Raw genomic sequence first — 14025 nt, 5'->3', positions numbered from 1 at the left:
TTTATTACATTTAAAACTGAATGGCTTTGGAAATCAATTTATTAGACTTCACTATTTTAAAACATAAAATAAAGTGAAAGCATTACTTAATAATGGCTTTTAAATTCTAGATAAAGGTGCCCAAAGGGAAAATATAGAAACCCTAATGCATTGTATATTGTTCACTTTTTTGCAGGGACCAGCTCAGTGATTTGGAAAAGAAATGATGTAAATTAAGGAGTATATAAGGAGATAACATTTGTAGGTATTACCACTTGTCCAGTGTGTACAGGAATTAATGGGAGTTTTTCCATTGTCCCCAGTGTGCTTTGGATCAGAAAACATAAATACGTGGCATCTGTCTCATTTAACGACAACAATAACAACCGAAAGAGAAAATGAATGAGAGATTGTCTTTTAAGAGACAAGAGCAAATCCCTTCTTTATTTGCAGATGTTTCCCCATCCCGAGCTATATGGAGGGGGGAAGAGGTAGATTGGAAATTAATGAAAGAGAAAGAGAACCGTGTCGCAGCACTGAGAAACTCAGCCATGAGCCGTTCCCAGCAGTGTGTGATGGGATCTCTCTCCACCTGTGTAACAGGGAGGCCAAAAGCAGAGATTTGTTTCAGGTTTATAGCGGCGAGGTGGGCAGCGGCTCACACTGAAGTGGTCGATGTGCAGGTTGGTGGAGCAATGTGCAGGTCACCGCATCTAGACCAGCACACAGCCCTCACGGGCAAGGTCTTGCTAGACAGCGAGCATGGCTTGGGGATTGAGGTGCCAAGGTAGTGTTGGCCATACGCTGTAGCTTTTGGCTCTTTGCTCATCCTCTCTCTGCCTCAGCTTCCTCTGCTGGGAGATGAAGAATCTGCTATGGCTGGAAACTGCTCATCAATAGAGCTGTTACTCTGGGGAAGGACTTTTCCCAGAAATATTCACTGCCTTTTTCTGGGATATTGATTAGAAACAAAAAAGAAGCAAAACATTGTCAATTTTTAAAACCTCTAAACATACACACACATATATGTACATATACAGGACATGTACATATATGTACATATACATATATATGTGTATACATATACTTTTTCCTAGCAAAAGTATATATACTTTTTCCTAGCGAAACATCACTACTTAGAACGAAACGTTTTCTATGACTGTTCTTCACCTCCAAACAAGACAGATGCTTCCACAGGAAATTTTTAACCACTCACAAGTGTAAGGTACACTTGCATTTGAGGTCTGCAGCTGATAACATAACCATCACTGGGGGGATGTGGCTTGGGAGCAAGGCCAGAGGGAGTGCAGGACAGACTGACACAGTTCGATGCCGACAGAGGCGTTGCAGCCAGCGGCGGGTATATGGCCACGGAAAGATAAAAAGTCAAAGGGTGATTATGGATTTGCTGGTGAAATTCACATGACCAATATCAACCTATCCTGGCAGGAAATGTCTGTGTACAAAGGATCTTGAAAGGCAGAAATGGGGACTACTCTGGTACACCTACTGATGCTTTTTTTTAAAAGCAACATTTGAAGAGGTTTGCCTGCTTTTCCTATGTCTTCAGCAGTGGATATGAGTGGTTGAGTGCTGAGCTCTGCAGGAGAGTCTGGACTTATGGTCAAGAACAATGCCTGCTTTATCATGTCTGTCTAATCCTGTTGGCATTACTAATGATTTGCACCAAGGAGCAGAGCAGGGCTGTGGGTGCTGGCAAACCAAGACCTCAGTGAAACCTGAACTCTGTTCTCCCCCGGTGCGTCCATCGGGCAGCTTCCCTGCGTGCCACCGACACCGTGTGGGTTTAACCCTGAGAGAGCTCTCTGTCTGCTTCCTTTATTTCCACAAAGCCTTCTTCCTTTTGCTGCAGGTTTAGCTTCTCAAAATGTAGACTTTTTTTTTTTAGGGATTTCTCCCTTTCATACAAGATTCCTCCTTTGTTTTGTTTTTGTTGTCTGGTTTTGTGGTTTTTTTTTATTTTGGAGAAGGCATAATCTCAGGACCTTGTCTGAACTCTCTTGTGCTAAGACATTAATCTGCATTGCATAATGTTTCAGAGCAAACAGCACTGGAGTGAAAGCAAGCTCTCCCCATCTCTATTTGACTGACTTTGCTCCTCTCAGCAAACAGAGATGACATTTTTGTGCACAATAGGCCAACACAAGAAATGGAGGGGTTCATTCTGGGAGGGTTTTTGTGTTTGCTAAGTTCTCCTACTATTTTATAGAATGAAGAGAAGTCCAGCTTGGGCCTAAAATGCCGAGTGACTTGCCAAACAGCTTGTTAGCTAAGGGGCAGCATCAATCCCCCTCAGATGTGGTCAGAGAATGGAGAAAAATTTGTTTAGGAGAAAATGGAGCAAATAAAATTTCCAGCTAGGATTTATTAGACTTGTTCCTCCTTTACTTTAATCGTGGTGTTTTATTTTCATGCCAGCTCTCTTCCCAGCATTTGTAGATGCTACCTACTACACTGACTGGTGAAGCTTAATCTCATGCAATAGCTGGCCAGTGTCATCTGACATTATATCTGGTCTGATACCCATGGGTTCGTAGTCCTGGAAATTACCTTAACCAGGCCACTCTAGTTATGGTTCTGGGTGGGGGTTATGTTACCTGACAGGAAGGACTCTTTCCCAGTTAAGGTGCCTCCTCTCCAGTAAAAAGGCTCTTGATGTCCCTCAGATGACAAAGGGCCTGTTGGCACCAGGAGCAGCCCAGGGTTGTGCGGAGACACAAATCTGAGTGGGGAGAGAAAGGAAAGGGCAAGACTGATGTCTGTGGAACACTCCTCTCAAACAGCATCCCTCCAGCAAGAGCAGGAGCAGCAGACTCAGCTCTGCAAATCTCCTATTCCACTTTTATCCTTTTCTCTTTCTCACCTTCTTAAGAGAGGGTCACATTGTGATTTGTCAACTTTTAGCTTTGCATATAGGGATGAGAAACCTTCAGCATATCCTGTTGGGAACAGGATATTGGAGCTAGCTTGCGCTTGCTGGGTGTGACTCTGGGGTTTAGGCCCCTCATTTGTTGTTTAGTCTTTATTTGCCTTCAGCACCTGCTTTGCAAGCATGACCATCCGTTGTTCCTTGCCCTCAAACGCTGCCATAAACAATTCCCTACACAAAACTGGCAGCATCTGAAAATTACAAGTGCAAAGAAGGACCTACTTGAAAGAAAATTATTGTCTTGTGATATGGACAAATGTGCTAGAAGGATCTAAACCCAAGCAAAATTTCCTGTCCTTGAATTTTTAAAAACACATTCCTCTTGTGAAAGGCAGAATGATGGTAGAAGGAGAATATATGTCTACTGTCTAAGGGTGTCACACAACATGGCCAGGATATACCCTCCAGAGCACACAATGCACATATGTGCCAACCATACCCAGACCATGACTATCTGAAACACTCCTATGGCCAGAAATCAGACAGAATGTACCGTATTCACAGCTGCTTTAGACACCATGCTTTCAGAGTGTGGCTATGCTTATGTCACCAAAAAAATAACATGTAAGGGTAATGGTCTCTGTTCCTGACGCCAAGTTGGATAGACAGGTTTCCATCCATACTGCTTATCTCTAGCTATACTTTATAGCTCTTTGCCCTGGCTCTCCTCTAAACTCTACATGGTCCTACGTGATATAGCTCCTTTCTGTGTGTTTCCAGCTCACAGTGTCCAAATACATATGAGGGCTGAGCTGGGGTCACCACAGCAGTACTGTTTATAAAGTAATACTGAGATAGTGTGGTCCAAGCCCTGGAGTGTGACATGAGGGTGTATCTGAGGGAACAAAGCATGCTTGGAGGACTGTACCAGGCTGTGGAGTCCAAACTTGGTGCCGTCACACTCTCACACAATGCTGTCTTCCCAGAGTGGTCCAGGGAGGTAAGTGTCCCCGGAACCAAGGTTGGGCTTAGTCCACACCAAGCCGGGGAGCATGCTAACCATGAAGCCATGTGGCTGATCAGTTGTCCAGAGCCTGAGTTTGTCCCATGATCCTGTGTTAATTAGCACTGTGCATATAGCCCATGATCAACTTGAGTTCATGTAGGAAACCCATGGCAGAGCTAGGACACGAGCCCAGCTCTCTGGAGCCCTAAGAGAGTACACCATTTCCTTCATCTGGTTTTACTTGCTCAGTCCCCAGCTTTTCTGTAGCATGGAGATATGTTTCTGCAGTCCTGGGATGGACATGGTAGTTACCCCACTGTTGGGAGGAGCTACCAAAAACATAGTAGTGACCTAATACCTCCTGACAACTTGTGACCACTTCAGCAGTGTACCGCTAGGAGGGGGAAAGTGGAGGTCAGGCTGCCCTGGGTCACGTTTGGCCATGCCTAGGTTGCCTCTGGCCAAAGCTGGCCTTTGATAATGGTGTTGGCAGCACAGCCCAGGGAAAGCTTGTCTAAGTCCAGGTGATGGTCACACGTGGCTGGGTGCAAGTGGAGGAGAGCATTCACAGGATTGCAGGTGGCTCTGTTTTCTCTCAGAAAAACCCATTTGCCACTGCTTGGCCACTGGCTCCCTTGGAAAAAATCCCTGTCCTCTTTGAGAGCTCCCCTCTGCCTATGTAACCCCAAAGAGCTGAAATTCATCCCTCCTGGAGGCTGCAAAAGCCCAAGCCTGTGTGATGAGCTGAAATTAGACTCTGGCTGCAAAACACAGCCCCAGCCTTGAATTCTCTTGCAGTTCAGTGTATTCAATGCTGGGAATTTGCTTCCACCCACGCCAGAGGTAAAGGGATTAGCTGCGAAGCCCTGATCCCACTCTACACTCTTCCCAAAGCCCAGGGCAGCCTGGGCTCCCGGGCTGAGGTTCAGACCTCTGCAGCTGAAAATGTTTAAATAGGAATGTCCATCACTCGGTGTGAATAAAAGTGAAAGTGGCCCTTTTAAAAGAGAGCAATGACTTGATCAAAACGCTGCTTTGTCATATCTGTTTCATAAAAATTTGCCCCCTCCGGGCCAGTCCGGCTTGATGTCAATGGTGAACGCCAACCACAGCCTTGTCTCGGTGAGTGCTGCACAAAGCCTTAATTTCACAGCCTTCAAACAACACTGAAAAATCACCAGGAACTTTCTCCTCGGCTCTGGGATCTCCCTAGCAACCACAGGCCAAGCATACTGTAATTCAATTTATGCCTTAAACTCCTTCAGGAGTCTCTTCTTTAAAATCTGTCACAGTCAACGTGCCTTGGGAAACAATTATAAGCTCCTGAACCTTTGACCAGCTGCAGAAAGTAAGCGTTAGTATAAATCTCATAAGCATGTTTGGTCTGTTTTTATGTTGGGCGCATGGTACATTTAACATTCAGCCCGTAACCTCCATCTCTTTTCTGCTTGGGAAACGCACCCCACATCTGTCACACTGTCTGCGCCGAAACCGGGCGACCAGCCCCAAAAAGAGGCGTGGGGGAAATGCCTCCGCTCAGCCAGAAGAATTGCTTTATGTGGAAATGCACTGACATGGCCCTCGGCTCATTGGGAGAGGAGGGGGTGTCATGGGAAAGATAAGCAGGAGTGACCTGGCAGGTTTGTGAATGTCTCAATCCGGGACTGAAGTGGGTTTAACAAAAGAGCGAAAGCTTAGCAGGAAAACACAAATGATAATGAACTGCTCACTGTGTTTAAATAGCCATCCCCAAATAGTTCTGCAGCGAACATTGTTAAGTTACTTGAGTCAAAGTGAGGTTTATAGGTCTGTAATTTTCAGGGCTATTTGCTCAGAAGCCCTCTGTGAGCATCTTGAAAAAATTACCGCTTTCGCTGACAAATGCCATTTTTAAATTAGCCGTATGACACAATGTCTTATAAATAGGATTCCTCTCTGTGCGTTAGCTCCATGTCTCAAATGTGGTCAGAAAGAGAAGAGACGAGCCTTTAACAAGTAATGCTTGACTGGAAACTTGTTGGCATTGCAAGTCCAGGGGCAGCTTCAGGGTAGCACCAGGAGGGGTTTACACCTGGCGAGAAGGAGGGGATCTGCTCCCCTGGGGATACCGAGAGCCTCCGTGCACGCTGGCTTTGGTGGGTAAGGCAGGTGCTCTGCACCTTGCAGGAGCTGGCTGCCAAAGATGATTTTCAAGTAATTGCCAATTGGCCATATTCCAACCCAATCTGAGTATTTTATCCCAGGCGCCTCACCCCATCGCACTGTGTCAGCTGGGAATAGTAAGTCTGTGCAATGAGAGGGGGTTTTCCAGCTGGATCAAAAATAGTCGTTACACTTCTACCCTGCTCTCTGGCTTGGCTGCAGGACAGCATCCTAAACAAAGCGACAGTATCTCCAGGATGCACCTAGGTGTTGGTCATTACGGAAGGCTTGTACAATTGAGATTGCTGCTATCAGAGCATCACGGGGCAGCTCTGAAGGAAGATGCCCACGCAGCCCCTGCCTGCAGAGCGGCTCCAGCTGCAGTTGGCAGCTAGTGGAGTACCTGCATGAGACCCCATCTGCCCCTGAACGAGGAGGGTTTCGTGCCCGGTGCACTCTTGGCAGACTTTCCTCCCATTTCTAATATGACCATATTTATATTTTCAGTCTTGCTGTTTGTTTTTATCTGGGGGAAGCTTTGTAATGCAGGCTGGGGATGGTGTTTGGCCAGGCGTTACCTCCGTCTACCGTCAGAGGACAACAGCCTGCATCTTTTTCCAACACTTGGAGAAGTCCTGAGATAAGGACAGTTTAAAATCAATAAGGGTCTGAATCCTCATCTGTGGCTGAGTAGAGACTTGGCATCATTTTATGCTGGAAGAACCTGCTTTGACTTTAGTCATGCTTTTTTTTTTTTTTTTAGTAAGGGGATCTGGCATTGCAAAATAAGTGGCTGCTGAAAGGCAGACAAGGCCATAAAGAAATGACACGGCAACATGCAAAGCTGTGGAGCTGGAAACTGTGGTAGTACGATTTAGTACAGCAAAGTTGGAGCAAATGCCAGCTCAGGGTAAATGCAAATCTGTTTTGAGTTTTACCTTTCCCCCGGCATTTCTGCTTTTCTCATATAGTTCTGCTCAGTGGCTGTGCAGATCTGAGTCATGGCCCCTTTGCTGCGTTTCTGTGCACGGTGGCTAGTACAGGGAGAGCTTAGGTGTAATAACATCCCGTCACTATTCATTACAAACACAAAATCACTGCTGGAATACCCACAGGTTCCCACGAAAGCAGGGCTCCCTTTCATCTTGTTGCCTGTGATTTAAATAATTCCTCACTGTTCAGTCACACTGAGCAAATAGGTGGAGGAAAAACACAAATATTACTAATTAACCAGAAATCATTGTTGTACACTGAACGATAATATCAGAACTCATCCATTTCAATGGAGTGGGACTGTTTATAGAGGCACCAATGAGTGAAACATTAAGAACATTCGTTTAACTGTTTGTGTCCCTAGCAGACGTCTAGTCATTATATAAGACAGGAATAGGTTTCATTCCCAGAGTGGTGTAGAATTGGGTTACTCCACCAGTGTTAAAGTTGGGATCACATTTATTTAAGATAAATCATACATGAGCAGGTGTTGGGTAACTCTGAGAGCTGCCCATAGTGAAAACAGCACAGGGCTGCCAAGGCTGCCGTTCCCCATGGACGGGGGATGCCTGGATGCTTCAGACCAAAACCTGAGGCATTTGCAAAGCCAGGGAAGCAGATTGTAACAGCTTCTTTGCACCAGGGGCATGTTTCTGGCTCTACATCAAGAAAAAAAAAATTAAATATCATTTATCTTTCTCTGAAGAGTTTATGGGCCAAGTTTTGAGGGAATTATCTTTTTCAAATCGGCTGTTCGCTTGGCTGTATAAATACAATACCTGCTTGAGAAGGGAACAACAGTGCTCCTTTCAGTCTTGCAGGATTTCAATTCACAGCAAGTTTATCTGATATCTCTCATGATTAGCTGTGAACTTATCTCAAGCAAGAGAGAGGGGTGGAGAGAGAGCAAGAGCAAGAAGATAAGCACCAAACAAAAGACGTTTGTCTCTCTCTGGGTGCTGCTTTAAACAAGCCCAGTCTGCCAGGTACTGAAATACGAAGTAGCACCTTTGCAGCAGGGAGCAAGAGGAAAGCATGGGATATAAACCCATTTTACACACCAAATATGTCTTACTGTTATTTATGTTCCTTGACAAATTGTATGGCTAATTCCACACAGTTAGTGGGAAACATGCCATTGGCAGGTAAGAGCTTGCTTTAAAGTGCAGCAAATGATTCCCAGTGATTACAAGTAAGTCTGGGTCAGAGGAGAATTGATTCTATTTCCAGATGAGTCCTGAAGCTTGCGGGCATGAGAAGGCAAGGTGGAGGTTTTCCTCTAGGGGCTGCAGGAATCTGTCTGTGATCAGTTTTAGAGCATAATCCAATTCCCAGTGAAGGTAATGCGAAAAGTCTGATTTAGCTGAGAAGTTTGAGGAAAGAACTGGACATTTTTACCCAGTCTCTACCACCTACAAACCAGAGTATATCAAATGAAATGATGACATAAACATTGTGGTTCTCACCACCATAGGGTGTTATGATGAAAGTATAAATTTATTCAAAAGTGTTTAGACAAAGCTGTGAAGGAAAATTCCTTCAAGAGCTAGTAAACATAAAGATGGAAAAATGTTGTCTCCAAGGGATCAGGAAATCCCTGAGCTACAGACAGCAGGAGCTTCAGGCACGTGCTGCAGGAGATGTCATGCTTGTCTGCTCCTGGCCACCTATGAAGAAGGACACCAGTCAAGCTACACATTTGTTCTATCTCCATTCTTACAGAATCCAAAATAGAAGCAGAAAATCTCTTGCAAAATTGCCATGATTTTTCAATAGAAAAGAAGAATAGCTTTATTTTCATTGAAATGGAGCACAATGTTCACTACTGGCTGGATGCCTGCAAGATAGCTGTTTTCAGGATGCTCTACATTGTGGTGTCTTACATTAATCAGGGGCTTCCCCCAGCTGTAGACATGAAGTTATTCCAGAATAGCCCTGAAGGAGTAGTTGTTCCCAAAATAACTATCCCTGAGTATCTTCATGTGTGGACACTGTTATTCCCCATTACCAGAATCTTCTGTTGGTGGACTTACATAAAATATCTTTCTATTTACCGAATAAGAGTCTTCACCCATGTGTTATTCAATAACAGTTGCTCTCTGAATTCACCTTACCTTTAACTTGAGAGACTTATCAAGTATAAAGGGGCCCAAGCACAGAAGTTTATGTGGTAACAGCTGGCACATGTTGATTATTCATCGTTTCACAATATTAATAATGTTTTGTTCTCAAATGACCTTTGCTGGAGTCACTGAAAGTACTTTGAGAAATCACGGTGAAGTAAGCGGTCTTATTTCCATTGCACAATCAGGAAAAACTGAGGAACAAACACAATAAGGCATGATTTTCTAAAATTATTAGTAATCTGAGATGTTCCATCTTTGGCAAAACCTAAGTGGAGAGCAAGAAGAGTCTGCCCTTGAGATAATGGTGAGCATCTACATTTGGAAAATCAGGCGTTCTTGAAGAGTCTCCTATTGGTACCCAAGATTGGAGGCAAAAAAACTTCCTTGTCAGTCCTGAGGTGTTGGCTTAAAAATTGGTCATGCAGATATTATTATTAGCATCATTATTGTTCTTATATGAAAATATAGATTTGGGGGTTCTCATTGCTCTATATACTTGGCAAACATATGGCAAATAGTGGTCCCTGGCCCCGAAAGCTTGTTCTCCAAACAGCAACACGTAATTAGTGGGAGAGACACTGGGCTGAAAGGGAGGTGAAGAACAATAAGATTTGTCCATCTCTGAGATGCTCAGGGAAATAGCAGCATGCTACCCGCTCAGCTTCTGTTGGGCTGAAATTTCTTCTCTGTTTTATAGAAGAGGGGGCTGGCAAGGAAATACAGGGCAGCCTTTGCAGTGTTTTGGTGGGAACTCTTCCTTTTTTCCTATTTGGCAGGCAAAATGGTCTGAGAAGTACTTGTTGGGAAGAGCGGGGCTGGCCTCATCTCCCCCACCTGCCTAGCAACCTCAGGGAAGGTTTGGGAAGCAACTAAACCATTTTCTTTCTCCCTCAGCCTTTTCCCCTTCTCCCAGGCCACAGCCTGCATTGAATTTTGTCTCCTTCTCACTTTCTTTCTTCTGTTGCAACTCCAGTGGCGTATCCTGGCACTTTCCGAAGTGAAGTCAGATTTTGGCACCGTCCCTTCAGCTGTGATGAAAGTTACAACAAGGAGGGTAAGTGGAATTTGATAACAAAAAGCCTCTCGAGGCCTTTTCATCTTTGAACCACTGGCAGTCCCAATAAAGCCCTGTTTCTGTCTCAACATCAACATTCACAATTCTGCAAAAAAAGAAAATGGAAGATAAAATAAATACGAATTACCGCAGCAGATCCGTTAAAAGATTTTCCTTTTACTAGATTCCAACAAATTGCTTAAAACACATCTTACACTGCCTGCATTTTCAGGAATGTAAATACACTGAAGGACAGATTATACAGTCACAGCTCTCGGGGCCAGCATGTCAGGAGTACTGAAGACAGAGTCATAATCCTCCCCCTTATTCTTCCTGGCTAAATATTCTTCTGTGGTCAGAGTGACCTACTGTGCAGTCATGTCAACTCCTAAGTGGTTTAAGATAAGTGTCCCTTGATCACAATGGAAAGTTTCTGGAAATTTTCTGAGAAATAAGCGTTTTGAAAAACCATCGACAGCTGGCAATGAAGAGAATACATTCCCCTCCCCTGCCCATGCTGAAATTCTATGCTCAAATGTAAATATAATTTGAGCATAAAGCAGTAAATTTTTTCAAGCACAAATCTAAATAGCTGCTTGAAAAGAGAAAAAAAAATCAGACTGAACTGTAATGACCTTTGTGTATGTGTATTTGACAATATAGCATCTCTAGCCAAGGTTTAAAAATGGTGCAGTCTTGCATCAGAGCGTAGACTGGACCGTATTTCTAAACTGTGCTGCAGTGTTAGACATAGTCATTTATCTTCTGTTTCTTCAGTTGGATTTCACAGAAATAAAGAGGACATCCTTGCCAAAGCACATGTTTCAGAGTAAATAATGTTGAAAAAAGTGTGGCGTTTTGTTTGCCAAAGTGGAGTATTTTGCATTAATGCACAAAGAACTCCTGTGCTGGGAATGTCCAAACTGGGAGGACCTCCTGGGTCAGGGACAGTGGGTGGTGGGGCTGTTTAGAGGAGCTCGAAAGGTCCAGCACCCCCTTGGAGGGGAGGCACTGGGGTGGCAGCAGCCCTCATCTGCTCCTCGGATGGGGTCCCTTTGCCTCTGCCCCGCGCTACGCGGATGGTAGGGCACAGCCCCAATGTCACAGTCCGCAAGGACTGAGGTATAGCTGAGATTACCGGGACAGACTTCTCGGACAAGTAACTAGAAATGTGGCTTTGCTGGATTGGGACATAAATGGTTTTGTTTTGCTGTATTTTGTTTTGTTGTATTTGTTTTTAGACCATATCCTTCTTCAGTAGTGCTGTGCTGGTTACCTGGGGGAGATGAGAAGATTCTCCATACTGACTTTTCCACACTGGCCCTGCAGTCCTTCAGCTCTATCCAGAGGGAGAAGCCTACTGTTGAGAAATTCCTCTGCACGGACAGTGCCCTGGTGTTCTCTCGGTGATGCCCAAAGCATTTGCTGTCAGTTGCTAGAACAGTCTCTGAACACTGGGAGCAGGAGAGGCTTAGCCAGCCTGTGCTGCATACCCTGCTAAGCACCCGTGGCTCCGGCTACCTCAGCTTGAGTCAAACATGTGAGCAGTAACTGTGAAAAATGCTTTCTCAGCAACCTCTGGAGACTTGCCAAGCTCTGTCGGCCTTTTGAGTGTGGGGATCTCTAGGAATACATCCTCTGGGTTTGCAGGACCACGTCCTTGTCTTCTCTGTGGTGTATTTACCTACTCCCATCTCAGAAAAAGGAATGGAGAAAACTTTGCCAAGTTACTTCAGCCATTTTTATTCACAGTTGTTTGCCACTGAAGTCTTAGGTGTATCTCATCATTATTCAGAGGGAACTACAATCTGGCATCTGTTAATAAAAATATATTGTATGTGAATCCCATTTGGTTTGGACTATATAAAGCTGCTCTACTGCAAACTATGGTGTTGATTTTATTTTTTTAAATAATACAAGAATCCAAGAGGGAGGACAAATCTTCCATTGAGTGTTGATTGCACTGTGGTAGTGGTAGTGATAGTGATAGCGATAGCGATAGCGATAGCGATAGCGATAGCGATAAGGGTTTCTCCATTTCACTCGTGGACTTCGTTAGCACTGCCCAGCAAAGGACAGATTCAGTGGCTGGTAGATTTTCCCCTGTGGTTTTCTTGGGCATCAAGTTTCTTTGCAGAAGTCTCTGACATGAGTGACACACACACAGTAGAGTGACATCAGCCCGTTTGAGGGGGGCAATTGCTCGCAGGCCTTCCGTGTTTATAAGACAGGTGGTAAGCCAGATTTCACCCTGGTCTACATCAAATTCAAGGTTAGGTGACGTCAGGACTCAGCTGTGCAAAACCTGAGGGAGGACGGAAAAGACCGTACTGGCTTCCAAATGCCTTAATAAGGGCATCTTCTTTTAAAGAGAGGGTTAGTCTAAAGTAACTGCTCTTACTCTAACAGTTACGACTAGGCAACTGTAAGCGTTTAAATCAAGTGGGATTTTCTATTCAAGGTCCTGCTAAAGACCACGGTTTTCAACCGCTTAGTCTAGTAGCCCATGCCTGCCCATGAGTGTCATTTGCTAGGAGGAGGAGGATTTAAAGTGGAGAAACGTATATAAACAGCTTTAGTCATAAAAAACAGCCCAGATAGATAGTTCAGGAATATCTTAATGTGAAATTATTAAACCCACAGCTATGCTTTAAGGGAAAAAAAAAAATTAGAAGCTTTAATTCAGCAAGGCCTGTGAAGCTCCATACTTTCTGCAATTATCTAAGGAGCTTCAGAAAGAAGACTTTACACACACAGCGCACACACGCACACACTCGTACAGGCACGCACACAGAAAAACTCCAGTAATGGGTGTTTCAAATTGCTGTAGCATCACCAAACCCCACTGAGCCCTTCATGGGAGGGAGCTTGACATGCTCCTTCTGCATTGCTGCCGCTGGTTTGCAACTGCACGTCCAGGCGTGATAATGCCAGCGCCAGTCTGAGGAGACTTGGAAGGCTGGGGATGGTCTTGGTGAGGCTTGGCCAAATTCAGTACTTTGCCCAAAATGTGCATTTGCCCTGCTGTTTTGCTCCATGGCTGCCAAGGTAAGGTAGAATGAATGAAATTAAAAGAATAAAGGAAAACTATCAGGGAAAGATGCCATTTGGTATAGCTGGCACTTGCCCTTCATTTTCACCTGAGACAGATGTCGGCGTGTTGGCAAAGGCTTATTTCAATTAACACAAAATAAGCACAGCCTGTTTCTGATCTGTTACGCTAGAGCCTGCCCACAAGAGGAGCGTTGACTCGGGGACTCGTTTCGCAGTCCTGCTGCAGTACAGTCTTAGTGGGTCTGAGGAGAGATTTGCCCTGACACCTTTTGTCCGCAGCTTGCGGACACCATTGTCTGTGATGCATAATCTGATTTAGCCTAATCCAGCCCTAATGGGAACTCCCACCTAGGAGCTGGGGGAACAGGAGATTTCCAATAGGTCACGGTGGTCTGTTTTGTTTTCATTGTTTGCTACTTAAAAAAAAAGATGCCTAACCTGAGCTCCCCTTAGAGTGGATGGAGGAAGGCACCTCCACAAGGTGGTGAACTGATCTCCCATATAAAACAGGTCTGAGAACTTAACCCAGTGACTCCTTGTGTTTTTGTGTGTGCATGTTTGTGTGCTATTCTTTTGAACCACAGAAGAAAACACTATGAAAATCTGAACTAAAGGATCTTTGCAAAGACCGTCCAATCCCCATGGAAGACCCTTTCAGAAGGACACTGAGGTTTATGCCAGACTTGAAACCCTGAAATTATTCCTAAAAATCCAGCGCATACTGCAAAACCTTGCTGAATTGGGACCTTCCAGACTATAGAGACGATGCATTTCTTTCCAG

This window comes from Phaethon aethereus (genome assembly GCF_964289735.1).
Source record: "Phaethon aethereus genome assembly, chromosome: 4".
Taxonomy (NCBI): Eukaryota; Metazoa; Chordata; class Aves; order Phaethontiformes; family Phaethontidae; genus Phaethon; species Phaethon aethereus.
Note: the sequence above shows the minus strand (reverse complement) of the source record.